The following is a 5,866-nucleotide window of genomic DNA, read 5'->3' as shown; positions in this document are numbered from 1 at the left end:
GCAATTAATACACATTAATTAGCAGTAGAGTTGCAACCAGGAGTGAGAGATCAGAATCTGCTTCGATCAATAGGCTTCATTGAATTGCAGAACTGAAAATGGAGTCACTCTATATAGGACAATACACAGCTTATTTCATAGGCGTCACAGACTCATCACCTGTACATTGGTTTCACTCTGGTTCAAGGGTTATTATTATACAAATTGCATAAAAATACATCCATGTGAAAGCTGTAGATTCATATTGACTCTCCTGAATAGAGAATGTATACTGTATGGCGTCTGCCACTGCCCTAATTCTAATCACGTTCAAGTGCCTTTCTTCCCCAACAGGCAACATAAATATTGTTTTCTCCTCCCAGAAAACAATTTTTATAATTCATTCCATGTTGTTTAGGATTGATTTGATCTTTCAGTGAATTCTTTTTCAAGCAAATGGAAAACTGCTGGGTGAAGGCGGTGCGGGAAGGGCAAGCAGGTTATCTGCAGAATTTTCATGTGCAATTTAACCGCTTTCTGCGCTTTTCTGTACAGCTTCACCCTCTCTCGAAATGAAAGCAACAGAGGCAAGCGCCGTGTGTGCCAGTATCTAATCTGGACGATCCAATCTCGCTTCTCTTTCCCTGGGAGAGAGGTGACGACTTGTACTGGCCCGAAGTGCAGTCTAATATGTGAAATAATGCGCTCTGCCGCGTTGCGTCCTCCTGGCGAAGGTGTTTAGCCCAGAAATGACGGGCCCCTTTTTCCGGCTCTGATGTGTTGCAGTCGGTCAGACGTGCCGTGCCAAGCGGCCTTCTCCACCAACCGCGCTTGGCAGCGTGTGGCGACGGCATCAGCGGTCCCACTTCCGGTCGCTGTGTCGTCCAGCTTGGTGACAGATGCTGAGCGATACTTTCAAATGGGATTCCTATTATGGAAAGACAATCAAAGAATAATTCAATGTGAATTATGTGCTTTAAACACTATGATCTGAAAAAACTCAGCTTTAAAATTGCTCCCTCTTTGCTCCCCCATTACATGCTTTCCTGTCATTTACAATCCTCCTTGTATTCCTTGTACTTTGTAATATGTTCATTAACCTTGGGGCACTGAGCTTAAACTGAAAAAAAAAAAAAAAAAATTTAAATAGGTGAGCATCTGTGTCCCAGTCAGTAAAAGCATTGACCACAGCTGCTGGCTGAGTCGTACAACCCAGCAATCTCTCATTTTGCGAGTCTCGCGCTTCTGCTGTACAGTAGCAGCAGCTCAGCCTTTGTTGGCGAATCCGTAGCGGGTGGATCAGCAAGGTTTTCTGAAGGAGTCAGAGGTCGGGAAATTGAATTTCACTGGGGGTAAATATCAGCACAATCTCTCCCCGCCAAATCCGTGCTCCCTGGATTTCTCCCGGCGTTGAGGCTCTCCCGGGCACAGCATCCACATGCTGTCGTGACGGATAAACACACAAACCCAGACGGACTGCAGCTGCTGGCACATTTTTTTCACCGCCGGTGGAGTGGCGGTGTGCAGAAAAACGTCTGCCTTCCTTACCTGCCCAAACACAGAGGGCTTCAAGGAAACCTATAATCGACTCAGCGAGCTCAAAGCCTCGTCGTTCTCCTCAGCAGATGTGGGGGCCACGCACAAGGGTCTGGTCTGGTCTGGCCCAGTTCAGTTCAAGACAGGGGACCAGAAGGCAGGAGAACTCTCCGGAAAGGAAGGCGCAATCCCCTGTCTCCCGTTGTGAATTATGTTAATTGCCTCGGATATTCTGTGGTACAAGATGGAAGTAATAAAGAAAAGTGCTAATCAATAAATTCCATTCTTGAACTTAATCTTATTGCCTTTTTTAAAGATGGCCTCTTCTCTTGCTTCCTGGCATTCAGCAGATGTCTTTAAATATTCATCAGTCCAACAGAGCACTAAGGGCTGCTGCATACTATACAGAGTGAAGAAGAACTCTCCACTACCCTTGAGAATGTGACTCTATGGTAAATATGAAATTATATTATCTCTAACTCACTGTGGCTCTTAATTAGGGCCAATGGAGTCAGACTTTTAAGTGTCTTCCTCATTTGGTCCTTTGAGCTCATAACTGCTGGGCTGATGTACCTGTCTCAAACTAAAAAAAGACAAAAGAAACAAATTTACTGCCATCAAAAGTTGACCATCAGTTGTCTTATTTAATACATTACATTTATGCACACATTTATCATTCATATTAATTATATATTTTTAAGCGCAGTTAAAAAGCATTAATGACAAAAGGCTATTATTTTAAAAGGCTGTTTTCTCACGGTAGTCCCAGGGTGGATGGCTTACAAAAAGCTCTTACCATTTTACCAAGTATTTTCTTAAAAGGAGCACTCTTTTGTGATTCAGTGATTTCTGTGCACTGGTCTGCTGGGTTCCTGCTGCAGAGTCTCATTGCCCAGGTGAGCCTTCGGCTGACAAACGACCTCGTCCCACCAGCACTAGATAAATGTTTCTAGCACCTCCCACAGATGTCCTGCCTTCACCTCTACCCCCCCTCCATCCTTCTAGCACCTTCCCCAGGCCAGCCATTTCCTGTCACTCCAAATGCACTTTTAATTGCATTTTAATAGATTACTAACAATCTCATAAATCAATAGAGGGTTGGCCATTTGGAAATGGAGTCCATTTCTGTGGACCGATGGAAGATCTTTTTTTTTTCTCTGGACTTTTTACAAAATTAAGGTGGAATGCGTTCCTGCTTTAAGAGAATAACTGTCGGGACTGTGGATGATGCTCTTGGGGAGAAGGTAGCGCAAGTGAAAAATTCACCAAACAAATCCATTCAGAACAGGCATCACGCGCCTGATTTTGTGAGTCGGTGGCTCCCTCATGCCCTGCCGGGAAAAATCCGGTTTACAGGGCATGACACTCTGTCAGAGGGGCGCTCTGTGAAATGACACGCCTTTGTCTGTCACTCAGGTGTATTTCAGACGTTCGGGAAGGAGAGATTCGGTGCCGTTCTGAGCTCAGTGTGTACTCAGAAACATCTTCATCACGCCGCGCTCGATCGATCCCTCGCAAAGGCTGGTGGTGTATGGGATGCGGCACGTAATGCCTGTACATACCCGCCACCCCCCTCTGTTCCGGGCCTGCTGACGGTGGTTATGTATTCAAGGTGGCTAGCTCGCTCTGTCCATTATGCAGAGTGAGCCGCGTCCCATGGGGGATCTCGTAGTGCTGTGGGGATTTCATCCTGGCTTGCCTGTACTCACCAGAGCACTTGTCTGCTGAGCTCTGTGCTGTGTGATGGACAGGACATGGCTCTGAGTGCCTCTCTCCATCTCTCTCTCTTCTCTCTCTTCCTTTCTTTCTCGCCCCCCATCTGTTTCTCTCTCCTTCCAGTGTCTCGGTGGCATCAGTTGGCCTTGTGCTCCGCAGTCTCCATTAGAGCCAGCTCTGTGCAGCTGCCAGGTCAGCCGAGCTAATTAGATATGCACTCTGCCGGGGAGTGCGAGGGCAGCCACACATCGTCTTAATTAAACAAACCTCTCCTCACTGCACCTAATCTTCCTCTCTACTGTTCAACTGGAACCCCCTAACACACGGCAAGAAGAGGACCCCCCCCCCCCCCCCCGTGTGCTTCACTGTTCTGTCTCATTACCCCCAATCAGATCTGAAGTCGCACACACACACACACACACACACGCACACACATGCTCACCTGAACACACAAACACGTACATGCACCAACATGCACACACAAACTCGCACATGTCCGAAAATGCTCACACAGAGATGCACCTGCACCTACACAAACACACACGTGCACAGACTTGCATGCACATACAGGCATCCACGTGCACATGCACACACACACACACATTTATGCAAACATTATCTCATGTGTACCCTTTCTCCTGCACATAAAAGTACGCACATAAACACATCTACACAATCTAAATGTTGTAGCTGCCATTCTGGAAAAGTTGGTCCGGCGTTTTGCTGGCTCACGACCTTGTAACATGAATGGAAATGGTCCATTTTGACGTTAGTATGCTAAAAGCAAACAGCAGTATGGTTAGCCATTGGTTGTGACAAGAAGGCAGTAGTATTCCTGGAAAAGTTAATACAACAGTGATACATGAGGGGCGACATAGCTCAGGAGGTAAGACCGATTGTCTGGCAGTCGGAGGGTTGCCGGTTCAAACCCCGCCCATGTCCTTGAGCAAGACACCTAACCCCTAACCCCTAACTGCTCTGGCGAATGAGAGGCATCAATTGTAAAGCGCTTTGGATAAAAGCGCTATATAAATGCAGTCCATTTACCATTTACATGCACCTATATGTAAGCCTTCATCCACACAAGCAAATAGACACACACACATACACTGTCAGTGTCTATATACTCCTATGCCCATGCACACATAAACACAAACAATACACAAAATATCTCCTTCCCTGCATTCGCACACAGATTCACACACACACGCACACAGAGTCACGCACACACATACAGGCATACATAATTCTTTTCCAATCTCTGTTCCATTTGGCCTCAGCCTTCATTACTTCCATGAACGCCCGCAGTGGCCCTGGAGGTTAGTCTAGAGAAAGGATGGTGATGGCAGCAAAGCAAGGAACAGGATTTCAGGTTTTTTTTTTTTCTCCTCCTCTTCGGCAAGAGGGAACGCGTGTGCTGCACTAATCGGGTGCCAGCATGCCGAAAAGCTTCCGGCCCCCCCAGCGTTACTGATCACACTGTCATCATGTCTAATTGAGCAGGCAGTTTAATTGCATAAACATATTTTCCCTTCCTGGTTTATAAAGCTCCCCGAAGTACAGCATACAGAATATAGGTTCCAAATCACCTCATCACGCGCAACACGGAGCACTGCGATGCGCACACGCAGGAGCCGGCCCCCGCTGCCAGGAAGGCTGCGCCAAGAGCAGCCCGCTGCCCTCTGTCCTGCAGGCGAGAGGCGCAGCCATGCCCTGAAAGGTTCTTCCGTACGGGGGCCCAGAAAGGTCCCACAAATTAGTGTGGAGACTCGACAAAGCAGCATGTTGTGGAAAGAGAGCAAGAGAGACAGAGAGAGAGAGAGAGAGAGAGAGAGAGAGAGAGCAAGAGAGAGAGAGAGAGAGAGAGAAAGAGCATGAGCAAAATTAACAAGGAGCTGGAAAGATTGGGTGTAAACAGCTTGAGGTGCACGTCACCGAGAAACTCTGCGGTGGCTGAGAGCAGTTCCCATTAGTGCTCTACCTGCTAATGAGCATGTGCAGGCGAACCAGGCCTTCCCACCATCACACAAAGGCAATCCCTGTGGAGCATGCTCGCTCCACCACATACCTGCACCTCCTTCCGCCCACTCACATTTCCCCCCAATGGGAAAACCTTTAGGTTAGCAAAATGAATTTGCACATGCATTTTCCTGGGCATAAAGGTACACATGCATAATAAAGTGGAATAAAGATCACCATGCTGTTCCAGGCGATGGATGGCGACTCATCCTCAGTTCTCGTAGCGCTGCTCTGGAATTCAGGGGGAAGCTTTCGGAGAGAGCGCCTCGCCTCGCCTTGCTCCACATCTGGAGCGCACATTGGAACAGTGGGAGGTTGGTGAGGGGGGGGGAGAGGACCACAGTGTCAGTATGACGGTCCCGCCGAAGCCTGGAGAAATCGCCGGGAGCCGCGGGAGGGACAGAAAACACGAGGCGCGGTGACGTGAGGCCTCCTGACCCTTCGCCTCGTGCCCCTGCTCCTCCACTTCGCACCTGACAAAACTCAGAGGCCCCGCCTGCGCAGAGGTGGGTATTTGGAGGGGGAATATGAGACAAAGGGCAGGATGAATATTGAAAGACGGCCCGGCCCATTCATTATTGATGGGCGTTAAATTGAAGGGACGTTTTCCCCGCTT

The 5,866-nt window shown here is 48.2% G+C and overlaps 1 long non-coding RNA gene across 2 annotated transcripts; it reads right to left on the bottom strand.

Moving 5' to 3' along the window:
- Positions 1–1,615: 1,615 nt before the first annotated feature.
- LOC118235357 lies at positions 1,616–5,471 on the bottom strand. 2 transcript variants are annotated; one of them, XR_004766831.1, is made up of 3 exons: positions 5,428–5,471; positions 2,000–2,088; positions 1,616–1,747 (listed from the first exon to the last, which is right to left on the bottom strand). It is a non-coding gene; the product is annotated as an uncharacterized LOC118235357 (long non-coding RNA). The 2 variants fall into 2 exon arrangements; XR_004766830.1 differs by lacking the exon at positions 5,428–5,471 and adding an exon at positions 4,821–4,977.
- Positions 5,472–5,866: the final 395 nt, after the last annotated feature.

This window comes from Anguilla anguilla, chromosome 9 (genome assembly GCF_013347855.1).
Source record: "Anguilla anguilla isolate fAngAng1 chromosome 9, fAngAng1.pri, whole genome shotgun sequence".
NCBI classification, from domain to species: Eukaryota; Metazoa; Chordata; class Actinopteri; order Anguilliformes; family Anguillidae; genus Anguilla; species Anguilla anguilla.
This window is presented reverse-complemented; position numbering and strand designations above follow the sequence as displayed.